The 19189-nt window shown below is 41.8% G+C and overlaps 1 long non-coding RNA gene across 5 annotated transcripts in view; it reads left to right on the top strand.

The window, feature by feature from the left end:
• Positions 1 to 2346: 2346 nt before the first annotated feature.
• The window catches only part of LOC311432717, a 46673-nt gene continuing 29830 nt past the window's right edge, over positions 2347 to 19189 (top strand). For all 5 annotated transcript variants that reach the window (XR_014690253.1, XR_014690254.1, XR_014690255.1 and 2 more), the window contains exon 1: positions 2347 to 2445. This is a non-coding gene — a long non-coding RNA (uncharacterized lncRNA). The remainder of the gene's footprint in view (positions 2446 to 19189) is intronic.

Genomic DNA, 19189 nt, shown 5'->3' with positions numbered 1-19189 from the left:
TGCCACTGTACAGGACTCCCAGATGCTCAAAGGAGGAGAGCACAGGCATCCGTGCCCACCTGCCAGGAGCTGGGAAATTCCAGGAGCCCAGGCTCAAGCCATCTGCGTAGCTGCAGTTTATACAACTTCCTGTGTTCCTTTAAATCCCTAGCTTTTAGCTCTGAGGCAGTTCTCATAGTGTAGAAGCTCTGAGGTGAGAACATCTGTAAACTTATTAGCTGCTTATCAGGTTACTGTGGGGAGAAACATTTTTATGTTTTACGTGGAATACTTGAATTTCTGTAAATCACCATTTTCTAATGAAAAGGTGTTTTGTCAAGAGCATTGCAAGCGATCCTGCTGAAAACCATGCATCTGCAAGGTGGTGGGACAGGAAAATATGGAGAGCACCAGCTATCCGAGTTCTATCCAGTGCAGTACACTATGCTGAATTTTCATCTGTACCCATGTGAATATCTATGTCCTGCATTGTGGGAGCTGAAGAAAATGAGTAGATCTGTACTAGTGAGTCAGGAGTTCCACTATTTTTCTTCTTTGCTCATTGGGCCTTATGCAGTGCAGGTTCAGCCAGAATAGGGATGACATGTTTAGAGAGGTTATTATTATGCCAGCTAACAAACAAAAAAAGAAATCAGTATTTTTAGCTAGGTGTCATATAGAGCAGTCAAAAGCAACCTCATGAGCTGCGAGCAGTAGAAGATCTAACCAGAGGCAAAACTTTCCCCATGTAGCCTTGAGCTGCTTTGTTCTTCAGTATTTTGCAGATAAAGGGGATATGACTCCTTCATGACATGGTGGAGCTGGGGTGGAAAGTGGCCCCTGAAACAGAGAGGTGAAAACACATCAAAGACACTGCTGCATCAATCTAAGCCTGTACGTATTTGCAGAGGTGTCTTCGAAGATGCTGTGAAATCATTATTTTCATTCTCTGCTGTCTGGAACTTCAATTCTACATTAGCTGCAGTTTTTCAGAAAAAGAAAAAGAAAAAGAAAAAGAAAAAGAAAAAGAAAAAGAAAAAGAAAAAGAAAAAGAAAAAGAAAAAGAAAAAGAAAAAGAAAAAGAAAAAGAAAAAGAAAAAGAAAAAGAAAGCATCCTGTTTCTTGCGTGTTCAGAGTTTGTGCACTACATTGCCTTTCAGGACACTGCATAGCGACAGGGATGGTGAAAGCATGAGCTTCTATTTATTAACTGAGTGATACCACATGTAGATTCACTGGATGTTTACAAAACTGCGTGGGTGGGTTGATCAAATGCACAGGACCTTCCCTTCGGTTTAATTCCTGTTAACTGATGAGACTGAAAAAAAAAACAACAACACCAAAATCATATCAAATAAAAACTAGCTGGGCTGTAGCCAAACAAAACCAAAACCAAAACAAAACAAAACAAAAAAGATGATCAGACTGTTTTGTGTTTGTATCTTGCTTCTTCAGGCTTAGGTAAAAAGATGTCTGTCCATTTTCTTGCTTAGCCAACCCTGGATGGAGTGCTGCCTTCCATCCTGGCACAGCTGGAGCCCCGTGTCCCCTTGAGATGCCTAATGCCTTGCAGATTTATTCCAAGGCAGTTAAGGGATTTACGTCCTTCCAGAAAATGCTTAGGAAATGATCATCTGATACAGAAGGGGTGATTTCATGTACTGACATGTGAGAGAAAAATACGTCATATGCCCAGGGGCCCAAAACACATCTCCAAGACATCTAAATGGATATTCCCAAGTGCATAAACTGCTCAGGAGTCACTTGTCAGGGACTATGTGGTAATAAGGGAGCAACTCTGGAGACCCAAGTAACCAGAAATTTGCCCTACTGTCACAGGAACCTGTATTTTTGTTGTTATGAGATATGAGCTTAACATTTAACCTGTACAGCTTCAACCTTTTCCTTTAAGCATCTGCCTATATTTAGGGAAAGTTACGTAGCTGGGCTTTTAAATGGTATCAGTAGCCACTACCTACACCTGCATCCATCTGCAGTGAATAATAAAGAGAGCTTTCCCTTAGATATAAAAGCATACATTTTCCCATGCTGTAACATGATTGTCTTCCACAGTATTACACAAGGGAGAGATTTGGATAAAAGTAAAGCCAGTCCAAACTTTTACTCAGGGAAAAGCTTATATTGGGATTAATAGGTTACTCTGGCTTTCTATCCTGAAGAACCAATTAAAAACAGTTTAAAATAAAAAATAAAAAAATAATAAAAGGAAAGAAAGAAAAAAGAACACCTGGTGTTAATGGACCCCCCTTTTTTTTTACAACCTTTTATCATGTATAGTTCTCAGCACCTGTTTAAAATACTACATAATCTGAAGGCAGCTTCTTTGCATGGGTGTAAAAGGTGGTTCCTTGGTCACAGCTGTGCATATTTAAGGCAATGTGGTAGCAAGTACCACGGGCAGTCACCATGACTTCCTGAAGCCTGATCTGAGTTGGCTGGCAGCAGGTAGGATAACCTTTAATACCATCCTAGTTTGTGCCCACCAAATGTGGGGTGAGCTGGCTAATGGTAGAGGGTATAGGTTGGCATGTTGGCTATTGCAGGTTAAAAGTTTGTGATGTGGTAGCTGAGAGGAAGGTTTACTGGCATGGCTGCTGTGCTGTGAGTGATTTGTGAGCTGCTCTCAAATGGAGGGAGTTCCTCTGAAATGGAAGGAATGGGGTGGGGGGGTGAATAGCGGTTCCTGGCCCAGTAAGGCCAGAGCTGGGAGTTGGGTTATGCCTGGATTTGTTTTGGGGGTGATATAGGGGCTGTGCAGAGGCTTCTTTGCAGCTTGAGAACAATCTAGAAGCTGCTGAATTCAAACCAGGAGTGGTGGCAGCCATCCTTTGTGCCCTGCCCTTGTAGGTCCCCTCCTGTGTGGGAGGGCAGCAGGCTTGTTAACAGATCCCCATGGCTTTGATTTGTCCAGGTCTCTGCTTTCTGTATCTCTGTATGTGCAACAACAAAAACATTGCTTATGTTTTAGTAGCATCTAGTGTTGGAGAGTGAAAGGCTTGTTGCTGTGTTTGGCATGCTTGTTTGAAGGAAGAAGTCTTGGAAGATGCCTTTTAAAGCTTGGGTTGACTGAGCCTCCTCAGGTGGTCTAATGCCCACGTGCCCAGTACGTGTTATGGCTGCTGGAAACTGTAGCTTTGATGGATGGACCTAAAAATGTTGGGGTTTTTCCCTATGTTATCTTGCCTAGGCTCTTGTCATAGTACTTGGAGACCTCTTGTGCTCTTGCTGTAAGCCTTGTGCCATGCTAGGGGAATGCTGATAAAAATCATATTCTGGGTTTGCAGTGGTGGCTCCATGTTTGGCTTAATTATGAAGCAGTGCAGGGGCAGACTCTCCCTTCTGTTTTCTCCTTTCTTTTACTGACCAAGAGCTCTGTCTGCCCTTCTTACCACTCTGTCCCCAGCTGCTTTAGTGTCCCTGCCCTGTCCAGAGTTTGCCACTGAGCTTCTGGCGACCCACTTGCCATCCCTATGGCGTTGGGAAGGTGGCCAAGAAAACTACTGCTTAATCTGGCTCTCTCCTTTGTCTCACTGACACTCATTTAGTCCTTGTAGTGTTTCTCTTCTCATATTGTTGGAGGGATTTAAACTTGCTTGCATTAGATCTGCTGCGCTTCTGTGCACCCTGAATGCCTAGGGCAGGATATCTTAGTTTTAGCTAGATCTGATGGTATCTGCTTTAATGAAATACCTTTTAATCCTGAAGGTTTACAGATATGATGGCTGTCATTTTATCATACAAATCCTTTTTAAGAGGTGATAAAATCCCCTGTGATATATATTACTTGCTTTGTTGGAAATCGAGCTATAGTTCCTCTTCCAGGCTTCCTCTTCACACCCTTTCCTGAGCAGGTAGGTGCTGGACTAACATACTGTAAAGGTGTTTCCCAAATGAAACATGTATTTGGAGGTGACGGTTTATGCTTAGGAACAGGTAGGGGATTAGAGTCACTGAGATACTACCTTCAGTGTGGAGAGTGATTGTCTCAGCCTGCTTAACAGCTACCTAGTAGTTGGAAATCTTCTAATTCAAAAGAAAGATATTTTTGTGTGTTGTCAGAGGCAGTGTTTTGGGGTGTGTATATTTGCAGTCTGTGATCAAGGGAGAAGATGAGTAGTGGAAAAGCAATGACTCACGTTGTTCTTCTAAAGCAACACCTTGCCCAGATTCTGTCTGCAAGCAGGGAGTGCTTTATGTTTTGTGCTGAATGCTCTCCATTTGACAGAGCCATGGATGCCAGACAGTGACAGAAAAGTGTTTTTTTTTTTTTTTTTTTTTTAAATCACACAGCTAATTATTTTAGCAAAAAGAAAGAGCAGCTTTGTGGTGCTGAGGCACAGAAGACATCCTGTGTTGAGGATGTGTGGGATAATAGCATTGCTGGCCTGGTGCTCGCTTTGGAGTATTGCTTACCCAGCGCACGGAAGGCACTAAAGCTGCCTCTTGTCAGGACACTGAATTGAATTACATCCCAGGCTTGAAGCTCAACCTCCCACCTTGACTAATTGTATGCTAGCTGATCGTGATTTGAGCCACTCCAGTGCAGTTTCACTTAGTGTCACCCCTTGGTACCCTATTAATAGAACGTGTTAGCATCAGACAGCTTGGTAAAATGGTAAATATTACAGAGCACATGGCTGTATTGTCTCCTTGACTGTAAATAGATTGTGAATAATTGAATAATGCTATAATAGTGAAGAGGATCTGCCTAACATAAGGCACAAATTATGCCTCTCTCTGCTCCAGCTCAAACATCTCAGACTCCTTTTCTTGTCCATAATTGGACATAATCAGTAACACAGTCAGCGACTGAAGATTGTCTGGTATCAATTCCCAAATACAGGAACCACAACGTCTAGATTTCTGGGAGTTAATTCTCTCTATTAGCTGATTAGTTCAGTTAATTTGTTGTGTCCCATGGTGATTGTAAAGTAAATAAGAAAGAGTACTTTGTTTCAAATATCTTCCTACAGCTCTGTATGTGGTTTGTATATATGATCCACACATGTACATCTACAAGTTTGCCTGGTAGTTCAAGGTATTGAGAAACTGCAGTTTTCCTTGGCTTCAGAGGAAGCTGTTGGCTCAGGATCTCAAAGAAAAGTTGTCCATGAATATTTAGTCTGCTCCAAAAGGAATGGCTTGTTCCAGGGAGTAATACACAAAGAGAAGTGTGCATGACTTTTTTTTTTTTTGGATGGGGTGGGGGGAGAGAGAGGAAGAAAAAACCCTTCAATTATATGTTGTTTGTCTGCCTTGCAGGCTGATAAATATGCTTTGGGTGGCCTGCCTCTGCTGTTGGAGTGTGACCTTGCCTGCAACTAAAAAATGAAATTATCTCCATCTTTTTACATTCTTCCTCCCTGACTAGGCTTGCTGTGACTGTGCTAGTTTGCTGTATCTCGATTGTAAAATGCACAGCTGCTGTGGTGGAGGAAAAGGTAGCCTCTTTTTTTTTTTTTTTTTTTTTTTTTTTTTTTTTTAAGTATAGACCACCAATGGATGGATTAGGCACATATTTTCCTGTGGCTTACTTCATTAGTTACGGGTTTCTTAAGTAACCATTTTCTGCCTCCATCCATGAAAGACAGTGTGTTATTGGGCACATGTGTTTGCGATGCTTGGCTAATTGGAGATGCTGAAAACATCAAAACAAGTTTGTTTGCTGAACTCCATGGATGTGGGATGGAGAGAGGTATTTTGTTGACAGATGGCCTTCTGAAGTTGTACATTATTTTGAGTCAAACCAAGCTTTGTCACAACTGGAAATATTACTTATGGCGTATGTATTTGGGACTTAACTCCATAATCCAATTCTACTGATCCCTTACCAGTGCTTTACCACCTTTGAAGCTGAAACCTGCTGTGGGGCGATGCTCATGCTCCAGTTTTGGATGGCTGGGCTCCCAGGCTGTTTGCCTCTTCCATCACCCTGGTAGACACCAGCAACTTCCATTGATTTCTGTATTAATCTTTATGCTTGCAAACAGACAGCGACAGCATTTCCAGAGATGGCATTTTTCACTTGGTGACAGCTGCGGGGTGGCTGGCGACGATGGGCCAGAGCGCAGGAGGTGCTCACAGCCTGGTGGGGAACAGGGGCATGTAGCAGTGCCGTGATTAAAGTGTCAACTTACTGCTCTTCGGCCTTGTGTGTGGACTGTAAAAGATTAATGTGAGGTGATTTATCTTTGGCTGGATTTGCTTGACAGTGAATGCAACTGTGACCAATTTGCTGGGAGCAGGGAAGCTAAGAATAGGCCCCGGAGGTGTGGAGGGTGAGGCCTATGGTGGCGAGAGCCCTCATGAGGGGAGCAGGCGGACAAAGGGACGCCTTCATTGGGGTGCCCTGGGCAAGGAGCTTCTGGAAATGGTAATAGACCACTTCGTGGTCACTTTTAAATGTTGAACTTTGTGCTTTGAAGCTTCAAATAACGTGTTCTGTGAGGCTGACAGACAATGCTGTCTCAGACCAGCAAGTCTGGCCAGACCAGGTGGCAATACTCGAGTTCACCCAACTCAACTCCCAAACAGCCTTGTGCTCTTTTTTCCCCTTGAAAGGTTTCTGAATGAAAAGTACCTGGGTCAAGTTCTCTTTTGTTTCTGTGCTTGTTTTGTTTTCTTCTGTTTGTTCTTGGTCTAAAACTCGCCTTTAGTGCTATGAGGTGTAGGGCATCATGAAGTTTTATTTGCTTCTAATGCCAGTCCCTAGAAGTAGTAGGGAAGCATCCCGTACCCTGATGGCAACCACGCTGTGAGTACTGCTGGCTGCCTGCTGCGAGCACAGTGTGCCTGGTTTGTACTCCTGGTTGTTCAGTGGAATATATAAACTCAGCAGCTGAGTAGGGAAACACCCCTGATTGGCAACTACCATTAGCCAAAGGTCAGTGCTAATTACTCTGCCTCATTTGCATGAAGGGTTTTGAAAGATGGAGAAGAAAGTGTCTGTGGCATTTTCTGCCAACAAATTACTTGGCTGACAGGAGGATGTCACAGCTCATCAGTGCTGATAGAGTGTAAGTTGGTACTTGTGCAATTAAGTGGGTTAGAAATATTGCCTCAGAGAGTTAACTTTCTGGGAGTAATTACTGTAGGTGTCAACACATGCTGATGAAAAGGAAGAGGATATATTTACTATATATGTGAATCAAGGTTATGAATGATTAGACAGTTGTTCAAGATGATCACCTCTGTCCCTAGCCCATCCTTTCTTCCTCTTGTTTTAGCACATTTTACTGCTGATTATGCCAGGAAGAGAGAAAGGGCCACATTTCTGCTAATTAAGCTCTACTGATCAGTCTTGACTGTTTCTCACTTAATTGAAACTTGCGAGCTTTAGTGAAAGATCTGGGCTTTATTTTTCAGTCTTGCCATATGTAGTTCCTTGTAAAGGTGTTGTAGAGCTCAAGTTGAAGCAACTGAAATGGTAAAAAGGGAGGTCCGGAGCAGATAGAGGGAAAACTGAGTTTTGGAAGACATCTGAAGGCAGGAGGCCTTTAAGAAGGCTAGTGGCTGTGAATGTTTCAGTTTCTGTACATTAATTTTCCATTACCGGAATTGCAGCAGGGGCTGGGAAATAGGGCTCTAGAAACAAAACCCCTTAGGAGTGTTTGCTGATTACCTAAAGGTGGAGATGATCAAGGCCATGTTTTGACAATGTGAAGCCTGACTTCCAGTGAGACCTTTTTGTTGAGTAGCCCTGATGGGGTGGGGGGGTTTGGCTCCAGTGATTAAAATATTCTTAGGGATGCATCCTGTGCAGTGCCAGGTCTGGTATCTGTGTCACCTTTGCGTACCCATGACTTACGGAAAAACCTTCCTTGATGAGCCTTGGACATTGAGGATCTAATTTTTCCTTATGTGTGAATTGTGCAAATTTAGTTGTGTAAATCTGAACTTTTTTTTTCTGAATAAATCCAAGTAGAAGATAGCAGAAACTACTTGAATTTGTCAGTTAAGATGAAAAGTGAATTTTTCAACTGTCCCTTGCTTTTCTCTGTTATGTATTTAAACCAGGTGCATGAGATTGCAAGCAGACTACGTATTTATTAAGTTATAGCTACTTAGGTGGAGCAGTGTCCAAGCTCTGTTGTCAGTGAATGACAGCTGAGTGCAAGTCCTCTATGCTCCTCTCAATGTCACCACCTTTGTGCTTGTCCTGTGCGCAGAGTGTGTAAAATATACACTGAAATCCCCCTCCCTAAGCAAAGCAGTGGCTGTAGTCTCATATAAATCAAGCTTTGACTTACCCTTTCCATAACAGAAAAAGCATGTGAAATGCTTGGAAACTGTACCTGGAGACAAAGGGCTGCAAGTCTTCCTGTGAGACAGCGCAATTTATCATACATACAGGATTGTGTGTGTGTGGCAGAAGGCAGTGCTTACTGGAGGAGAGTGATGAATACTTCTCTTCTACTGCAGCAGCCATACCTCTATGTATTGGGAGTTGGCCTGTGTTGTCATCCTCCTGGACGTGGTGGGTCAGGTCTAGCACATCCTTAAGCTGGGGGTGCTTTGGAATCCTACTCCAGGTCTCTGCATGAGATCTAGGGAGAAAGGCAGAAGGAAAAGAGGAGGTTGAGGACAAATCTCATGGGAATTCAGCAGGCAGTGAGAACCACTGAGGAAATCAAATGTCACAAAGAGCAGTGGGACTGGAGATGGCCACCTTGACAGAGATGAGAAACTTCTTTATATCCAGAGTTTACATAGCATCTTTGGCTTTGACTGTGCTATATCTTGTTAAAGACTTCCAAAGTCCCTTGTTTATGCTTTGATCTCTGGTGTTCTGATTTAAAAAAAAAAAAAAAAAAAAGGAGAAGTTTACAGCAAATGATAATTTCCAGATGGAAAGCCTTTCATTAATTTTTAACTCAACTGTATCAGAGCTGTGAGCATGTATGTGAGATTCATATTTCAAGTCCCTTCCTAAACTAAAAGGTGCTGCTGATGGCATGCTTATTTTCATATTTGATTAGTAAGCACACTAAAACCTCACTAAAGAGGAAGACGCTGCAGGGGAGGGCATTCTTCTCCACCTCATGCTATCATTTGTCACTCAGTGCTGTTAGATTAAAAGCAGCATGGCTGCAGCTCAGCTATTATCTACAACCACTTAAAGGCCAGCAGTTTCAATTTTAAAACCTTTTACATTACTGTGCGTTTCAGTAACACATCTTCATCCATGGCTGCTCATCTTTTTATTCACTCTGGATGAAGGAGAAGTAGGGAAATGTCTTTACTCTGCTTTTGAACAGTTCTCAGCAAGAGAGGGTAGTTGTGTGCTGCTTTGTGTGTATTTTTTTGATTACTTTTTTTTCTTTGGAGTGAAACTTGGACAAAAGCAGAGGTCTGGGACCCTCTGGTCATTGAGGGGAACGTGGTGATGGAAGCAGTCTTACTTGTCTGTAGTACAAGTACTTGTATCGTGATGAAACTACTTTCATTCCTTTACTGCTGCCTCTTTAAATGTGGTGATAACTTTGATCAGCCAAATCAATAAAACTTGGGGGGGAAAGCAGGGAGCCTTCTGGTGAAGGAAGCCCTTTAGGAAGCTGATACCACTGTTTAGCCCAGCTTATCCTCTCAGGTTTTGGAGTAAATACCAGTTCATCGTAGTAACAGCACAGGCATAGCTGATGGAGGGGGTCTGATGGTATGGCTTTATTGCCCCACAGTCTTGGGCCTCTGTATTTGAGAGGCCCTGGAGAGGGGGAAGAAGGATGTCAATCAGCTGAGTTAGGTTTTCCTGTACTTCCCCGTATCCTTAGACTATGACAGCTCCCACTGAATGATGGCACCAACTTTTTCCCAAGGGCAAATATATTGCTTCCCCACAGCACAGTTGGTGAATATTGACTGTACAGGAGCTACAGCTGGGCTTTCTCTAGCAGTTCCTTCACCCTCTGGGAAGGACCTCATCAGTCACAGAGCAAAGCCTGGTGAAGGCAGAGGTCTCTGAAGATATTATGGGCATGTCCTTACCATTCCCTCACCTTAGGTTTCAGAGTGGATAAACATTGTTTAAGACTGAAAACCAGTGAACACAAGACCAGCAGTGATAGTGCTGCTGAACAGGGATTTATTTAGTATGGGGCACCTTTTTTTCCACCACACCTGGTGTCAAACCTGGTAGATGTGGTTTCTCAGCTGAAGAGGAAAGCAGCAGTCTGTCACTTGGTTGCTGGATGTGTTGAGCAAAGACACAAGTGCTGAGTAGAGTTACCAGTAGAAACTAATTAAATAATGGCTATTTGACCAGAGAGAAAAAGAATATTTTCCTTCTAAAACCTCGGAGTGATGTAAAGTGTCCCTGTTAACAGACCCAGAACCATGATGGGGAGTTAGAGAGCAAGTCTCCTCAAGTTTGTTGTTCTTGTTTTTCTTTTTAAAACCTGCATTGATAATCACTCTGTTTTCCCTTCTGAGTGCGGAGTCCTGATGTCAGGCTTCATGCCTTGGAGCATGAGACATCAGATGACAGTGCTGAGCTGCTAGCAAGCCTGCCAGCACCAGGCTGGTCTTTCAGCAGAGAGCAGTGTGGATTCCTCGGTGCTGGCTCTGCTTCCATCTTGAGTTGAAGAAGAGCTGGAGACTGGTCCAGCTTTGCCTGAGTCTTCAGTAAGGGACTTGCTGAGTTAATGCAGAGGAGCTGTGGAGTGTGTGCATGTGGATTTAGCCAAAATACTGACTCTCTCAGAGGGCAGAAAGATGGAAGAAGTGGGTTAAGTCAAGGGATAAGTGGTTCATGTATTCAGGGAGAGAAAAGAAGAACAATAATTAACAAATAGTGACAAGGGCAGATGGCTACCTAAATCAACAACAAATCTGTGTTCTTGGTGATTGTGATGACTGTGAAATGTACTTGTTAAAATAAGCTGGAGTAATGGGGCCTCGATAGTGTTTGATATTTCTACCTTGCATCAAATTTTTCCTTCCAGAGAAAGCTCTGGGGCCGTGGTGATAAGTTTCAGAAGAGTAGTATTCTCAGTTTGGAAAATGAGATAAAGGATTTGGTATGTTAGACTTGCAGAAGGCTTGTCAATTGGGCACTGTCTGCTGTGAGACTATTTCTTTCTTTTTAACGAGCAGAAGCAATTGCTAAGAATGTGATGATTTGGTCTTGAACTCATGGTATGGACTGTTTTACTATGCTGCATTGAAACTCACAAAGATGTCACTACATTAACAGTTGAATTGTCCTAAAGAGGAAATGTTGTGTAGTTGCATATTGTGGTTGAAAAAGCAGAGAAAATACCTGTTTTGCCTGCTTGCCCTCCCCTCCATCCCCAGTCCTCCTTGCTAAATGTATTTTGTCCTTAATGAAGTATTAGGAGAAAAGTATGTACCCTGAGAGGGAGAAAGGAGCTTAAAGGTAACTTTATGCTTCAGCAAATGGTCAGAATAAAATGAATGTTAATATATTAAGACACATTAACTATGATAAAAGGCTTACGTAGATGGTGGAGCTGTATTCGCAGAGGAAATGGAGTGGCTGAACTTATCAGAGACTTGTTCTGAAAATCGTCTGATTCATTTTAACTATATTAATCTGTTCACTGGCTGCAAAGATACCGAGCCTTCTAGGGAGATTTCTGCAGAATAGCGACATCTTCTGGAGCAACCGCAGCTCCTTGGTACTGACTCCAGAGCCTGGAGTCATGCACTTAAACAGGAAGCAAAAATGTTAATTGGGAAAATACTCCGTTTTATTTGAATGGTGAGGAAGGAAAGCTCAATATAGCTTAGATGCTGGTTCAGCATAACCTTAGCCATATTCCTGTAAGTTAAATACATACTGAAAAATGCTAGAAATTAAGCTTTCAGTCAAAAGCTGCTTCTTTGGAGAAAGCGGAAGATGAGTGAAATAAAAACAAGGTAGTGAAAATGAAGCTTGGAGCACTATCTTCTTTTCCTCTCTTCCCTTTCTCCTACTCTGAGGAAATAACTGTTAGTCTTAGGTCCCTGGTACTGTTGTTCTGAGTGGGTGTACTGAGCTCTGCTGCTCCTGCCAGTCCTCACAGGAGTAGGTGAGGATGTTGCTATGAAACCCTGGCGAAATTGTTGTGCTGCTCTGGCTCTCCTTGCCAGGGAAGGGCTGTCCCCATCCTAGGGATTTGGGGAGTTCCCCTAATCTGAGAGCAAGTCCTATCAGAAGTGATACAGGGCATTGAATTTCCCCTAAAAAGTCAATCCAGGGTCTAAAGTGGGGGTGGTGGTGAGGGGGGAATGATCCCTTCTTTGGGTTGGAGTTTCTTTTTTCATAAAACCACTAGGCTAACTACTTGGAAATGATTGCACTGATTCTTGAATTGCCTTTAAATTGGAATTTAATGTCAGTGCATTCAAAACAAACAACCCCCCATTTTTTTAGCCTCAGAGTTTGATTTTCTGTATGGCTTTTGTATCAGCTTGAGCTGTTGTGCTTTTTAGCTTCATTGCCTCTGTGGCTGCAGTAATCTTGTTTGCTGTGGGGAACATAAAGCCCTTAGTATTGGAATGGGAGATAGCTCCCCTTCTGCTACCTCAACTGCCTTGGACTTAATGAGCCAAAAAAAATAAAATCCCTCTGGTGCTATAGGTAAATTCTGCAAATCAACACCCAAGCAATTCAGAAGCCGAAGTTAGCCAAGTGTTGGAGATGGCTATGGAGGGAGCCCATGTGAATCAAAGAGCTGTGTGCTGTTTGCTTCTGTCACTCCAGACCTGAGGAACCCACAGCAACAGCCACCTCCTCAGCACTTTATTCTTTCGCAAGGTTTCTTCTTAGTCACATAGGCTTTATTGCAATATTTAGGCTAAAACCATGCCAGTCACTGTTTGAAAGTGCATTCAAGATCGTATCTGATATGCGAGAGATCTAGCTCATTATCCAGTTTTAAAAATTGAATGGAGTTGCACTGAAGCTATTGTGGTATTTTTCTGTTTGTTAATATAGAACATGTAAATTTCAGATGTTAAAAATGTAACATCTCCCTTTGCAGGGCAACAATCTGATGTTAACAAGTTTGAAATGTAGCAACCACAGGTACGAAGTGATTCTGCTTCTCTGCAGTGATGCAAGTGTTTTTAAGTATGTCCTTTGAGTTCTGTACTATATAAAACACACAGCATCGAGGAAAAAATCCTACCCACATCATTTAAATACATGTATATAAATAAAAGTAGTGATTCTACTTGAAAGGTAACTTTAGATATGGGGTTCTTCAGCCTGTCTGTTCTATCCAAGCTCTTGACATCTGGCCACAGCAAGAATCCCTGTGTGGTTTCATGGTGCAGGATACTGAGAGCAGCTTGTGTGGCACAAACCAGGAGTACTTGTGTTTGTCATTCTTGGAGGCTTCAGTCAAGGAGCCCCCTCCAGAAAAACCTCTGTGCGCGCAGATAAGGATATGTGGTTCATGTTCAGAAATTGCTAAACTCCAGATGAAAGTAATGAAATTTGGGGCGGGGGGTAAGAGGGAGCATTTCTTAGCTGCATTTTATGCACATGTACTCTCAGCACAGGGACAGGGAGTGTAAGTTTTATTTGGTGTTAAGTACTTATGTGTACTTGCAACTATTTGAAGAAATGGAAGGCTGGTGTTCAAAATGTCTTTCTTCCAAGTTCTATTAGAGCAATCCCCTTATAATAAATGTACCTCTGACTTCCCTGGGATTATGCAAAAACCTGCTGATAAACCATGCAGCTGAACTGTGGTGACGCAACAGTGCTCCACAGAGGGGCTTGAAGACCCTCTTGTCATCTTAGTTGGCCTTTGGTGCAGAAACCTGTAATATTGTACTTGTGTATTTATAGTGGATGAATGTGTCACAGTCTTAACTTCTACTGAACAGAAGATGTGCATCACTCTACTCCAATTTTTCATATACTAAGTAAGGGTGGAACTTCAGACAGAAGTATAGCAGTGCTGTTATGAAAGCAGGTATGATAGGAATGTACATGTTTAATCTCAGAGGAGTGGGGGCCTTTTCTGAGGCAGCAATTCTCAGAATTACTTCACTAAAACTGTGCTTCTGTGTGATGGCAAGACTTTGACTTACGTGAGAATGGTGAGTTAAGATTAAGAATAGTGAATAATAGTGAATGTTTATAATACTGCTATCCTCAGCATAGCTATGGGAGGTTAATAAACATCAGATTTTATTTCTCAAAAATTGTATTTTCATCTGTGTGACAGTACTGTAAGTAACGGATTGTTATCCTACATGACCTCAGCATTTAATGTAACATTTTCGTTAAGTTCAATAAAATGTGTGTGCGCTGTGTGATTGACAGCATCTAGTAGGCTGCGGTGAGATAAAAACAAAGGAATTTCATGTTCAGGTGGGGATGTCAGAGTTGTCTTAATAACAAGAACCTACACCAGTGGGTCCAATTCACCTTCAGCGCATATCATAGCAACCTATGAGTTGTGTATACTGCAGTCAAACTTGTCTCTCGGTGAGGAGTGGGAAGTGTTTTAACTGTCTGTAAAGCAGAAACCAACGAACTTTAAAATGATATATATTTATAGTGCCTTCTTCAAAGCATCATTTTGTATTGGCATCATAGACGTAGAAAAGCTTTTGCTAGTATTCAATTTTTACCAAGCACAAGGTCTTGATCCAAATCCTGCCAGGCAGGTATCAGACCAGATCAAGCAACAAGCAGCAACCACTTCGTGGTGAGTTCACAGTCACTTCAATTATGCTTCTTAGAGGCATGTGTTCAATAGATATACAAGTTCATCAAATAGTTCAGCTTCTCAATCAGGTTGCAGACCTGAATCATTAGAATACTAGCTTCAAAACAGTAACATTTAAACATTTCATTTTTGAAGGATGACAGTGTGTAAGTGTCCTCCCTGAAGATTTTTTTTTTTTGCCCCATGATTAATTTGCTTGCATTTGCTTTAATCCATTGCCATGTGCTGCAAAAAGACAAATTGTGTTTATGTTCCCCTGGTCCCTCCCTTCATTTCCAAAACAACTGCTTTTATGCACTTCAGGCAGCTTGAATCAGGCCTAATTACCAAGTCCTACATCTGCTTTCAATCTATGGGCTAGCACACAAGGTTGCTCTTGTATTTAGGCTTACACTGTGGTTTCACTTGTTGATGTTTTGCTTTAAAAATGTATATGTATAAACATCCACAAGGACAACAGTTTCCTGACATCTGTCACAACAGCTAGGAAGGATTTCCACTTCTATGCTTTTCTCCATCTTCCCTGCTTCTTAGGACACTTGAGAAGCTCTGACAGAACAAGCTCAAAGCTCTAGCCTTAACCAAACTTGCTGAAGCTATACTGGGGCACATGAATGTTGTTCTGTTTGCTTCAATTTGCGTCAGCTGTGCTTGGCTAACACGGAGGAACCCAAGTGCTTAAACACTTGAATAAAATTTCCCTTTCCAACTTCGGGGTTAATTTCCTTCATGCTGGGAAGAAAAAAAAAATGTTTAGCTGAAACAAAACAAAATGCTATATAATGGACATGGGGAGGAATGCTATCAGTCTACCAGCGTAAGCTTATGTCGTGTATCAGGTGTGAAATGGTCATGTGTCACTGAAGTTCCTGTTCCTTCTCTGGTTAGGAAGACAAAAGGCATCGTGGTAAGAGCATGGGACACACTTGAATGAAAGGGGTGACTAGAAAACTTAGGGGACAAAAGGTGAAAAAAACATTTCTTTCTGAGGAAGAAAAACATAAGATTGGGTATAAGAATACTGATGCAGAAGAATCTCATGAAGCTCTGGTTGCTTATTTTTTCTGCCCATCACCTGGTAACATCTTTATTCTGCTGAGCATTGCTCAGTCCTGCAGGTTGGCATTGAACTCTCTGCTTGGTGCCCTGTCCATCTGGCTCTGCTCATCTGCTGGTGACCAAGCAAGCACCAAGGTGGGTGCCACAGCCCTGCAGGACTTTGGGAATTCAACAGGGAGGTGAAGGGGAGGAAATGAGAGCTTCACTTCCAAAAGTTGGTCTCGTCTTCTAAGCCACAAGGGGTAGTAACTTCCATGAATCAGTGCAGAGTTGTAAGATATGACTTCCTGATTGTGTATTACACTTGTTCAGTCAATAGAACTTGATTGTCAGTAAAGCAGCTTAAGCATGTGCTCAATCTCTTTACCCCATTCTATCAGTTCTTCATTCTTTTTTCATAAGCAGGGGGAATATATTGATGAATGAGAGCATATAAAATGCATACAGATTTAAGGACAGGATTACTTTGTGTCTAACAATAGCTCATAAAACTATTTTTTGGCTATGATGCTTGACAATGAAGATAAAAATTCTTTACTGAGGCATAGAAAACATTAATAGACAGCTGTTCTTACAGACATTTGGTTTTCTTCAGCTATCATGGAATAATTCATGGAAGCAATGAGAACCTCCTCAGAATTTTTGTATTTAAGGCAACAGACAAATGGCAAAATTATCCTTAAACAGAGAAACAGTTACTCAGTGGGATGTTCTTACTACAAGCAACATCATGTGGATCAGTGATAAGTCAGCTATGCATGAAGGAAAATCTAAAACGTGTTTCTTAGAAAACTAAGATCATATCATATGCCTTGTAGAGTAGATGGTGGTGGGTGGCAGGGGAAGTCCAGGGGAAAGTGTTTTCTTTCAGGAAAATAGCAAAAATGAGAACCAACACAATCTCCAGTTTCACATCTGGTCTGGATCAAGATGCAGAGTTATTGTTTATTTTTTAATATAAATATTACACCACAAATTCATCCCACCTAATTTCGGGGGCCAGAATTAGCAAATAGTTCATCTGTTTCCCTCTATGGCCAAAGAAGTAAGGGGTGTGTCTAAGGTGGGATTTCAGTCACAAAATGTTGCAAGCTTTCTGGGTGCTGCTGTTATTCCAACTAATTGTAGGATTGATGAAATATGTAGATACACTGTGTACAGGTGCAATATCAAGCTCTGAATGGAACACAGCTCTTTGCAGATGTTTTAATCTTTTTGTCTCTTCATTGTTGAAGGTGTACAGCCTTGTTTGAATGCTAGTCTTGTTCTTGTCTAGTTCATTGATGGGTTTCTGAACACGTATTAGTGTTCTTTCAAGTTTTTGAACTGCTTGTGGTTTTATGAATACAACTATTGCCATTAGTAATATTGCAGAGTACATCTGCTATAGAATAGGTCTACTATACATGTTTTGTGTGTGGGGGGGTATCCTTTACTATGTAATAAGATTGCATAAAATTGAGAGGTCTCCTTTGCTACATTTAAATTACATTCTGTCTTAACATCACATTTTTCATTTACTTCATTTCCTCAGTGACTTAATAAGTACTTAAATTAAACAAGAAAAGTGTTCTAACACAGAAGTGAGGAAATCTAGAGTTAAAGCTGCTCCTCTACTCTTAATTCACCCGGTGGTGCGTAGGTACTCTATTAAGAAAGCCACAGAACAGCAGGTGAGCTTTTATCTTGTGTTTCTGCAATGTATACACCATATGTGCTACACAGTTCACTGCATATGCTATGTACGATCACCCACTGCTTTGGACCCCTGCTGTACCAAGGTACAACCAGGTGATGTAAGAGGATGAGGATTGACTGCCTGATTAATATTTTCTTATTTTGCTTGATGATCTCTGTGCTTGCAGCACATTCTTTTTAATGGAGTGGGACCTAAAATCATCTTGTTCATTCTTTTTGTTCCCCCTCCTCTCCTCCCTCTGAAAAGCACTTCTGTTCTTTCATTTTTTTTTCCCCTCTGTAATGTGTGGAATCTCTTGTTCTAGTCTTCTCATTAGAAACGGAGGTCCTCTCCATAAGCAGCAAAAATGCTCAAGCCTTTCAGGTTTCCCAAATTACTCTCAGGGTTGGAAGGAAAAATATATATATATATATATATATATAGTTTGGGGACATACCAGCTCTTGTGTTGCAGAATGCCGCTGTAGTGATTAAATGGGAAACTTCACTAACCGCCTCTCTTTGCGTTTGGTGTAAAAGGAATAGAAGTAACACTTGATGTTATGCACTTGTGTGTGACCCTAATTGTTTTAATGCATTAGATCTATTAGCCATCTAATAGTTGATTTAAAGTAGTTGTCTCTGAGGTGGCTTTCCAGGGTATAGGGTCTTACTCTCTAGTAATTCTTTCCTTAGAGTGCTATTTAGATCAAAGTAAATGTATGCAAGGCTGTTTTAGACGGACCCTCCAGCCTTGGCTCCCCATCAGCCTGGACCCTTTAAAAGAAGCTGAGCAAGTGTTTTCCCTGTTTTTTGTTTGTTTTGTTTCCCCTCCCCCCAGCTGCCCCATCCCCAAGGCTGCTAAATGCTATGAGGCACATAAGTGAAAGCTGCTTCCCTGCCATGTTCAGGGGACCAGCAAAGCTATTAAACATCAGTGACTCTCAGTGCTGCTAATTCCTCAATCTCTTTGACTCAGTTTTCTATGCTAGCAAAGGAAAAGGAGAGCAGAGGGTGAAGTCCGAGTAATTCCTCTGGCTGTGTGCTTTGGGAGTTGGCTGTGAAATGTATGCAGACGTACTGTAAACTGCAGTTACCCTCATTTTGAAAATGCATTGATCAAAGGGACCCTGTCAGTATCTGATTAAGGGCCATGTAAGAGTACTGAAGACATTTCCTTCTGGTTAACAGCTCTGATTACAGGGGACTCCTGGAGTGAATTTCCCTGCAAGCAGACAGGCTTGTCTCTGGGCTCCACCTGACGCTATAGGGTTTCCCAATGGCACGGCTTCCTGTTGTTGAAGGCTACTATTCATTCACAGCTTGTAAATCAGTAGCTTGTAAATCAATGGATGAAAAAACTACTGTTAGAGAAATGTTCCTCAGCAAATTCCTCTCCCTCCCCCAGATGTTTGTTTTCCCAGGGCATATAGTCTATGATCATGGAAAAATATTTATAAAATTCAACATGTGTAACTAATGATAGAAGTGGAAATGGAGGACCCTGCTTTCTTCTCTATCTGGGGGAAACTTTCTGTAACTACTTTAATGGAACTTGTTCTTTGGTTAGGCATGGGTTTATTCTACAATGGAGCCAAATTAACATTTTCAATGCAAAGAAGCCATTGACTTGCATATCATAAAACCAGCATGTCTGAAGGCTTAATTTAAGCAAAAAGAGCTAGAGAGATTTGAGTTTGCTTAGTACTGATTTTTCCAGCATGAATGATTGAAATGGTGTTAAGAAGCCCTGCACTGACGTATGC

Source organism: Aythya ferina (genome assembly GCF_964211825.1).
Source record: "Aythya ferina genome assembly, chromosome: 1".
In the NCBI taxonomy this organism is placed as follows: Eukaryota; Metazoa; Chordata; class Aves; order Anseriformes; family Anatidae; genus Aythya; species Aythya ferina.
The sequence above is the reverse complement of the archived record's forward strand: the minus strand, read 5'-3'. Positions and strand labels throughout refer to the sequence as shown.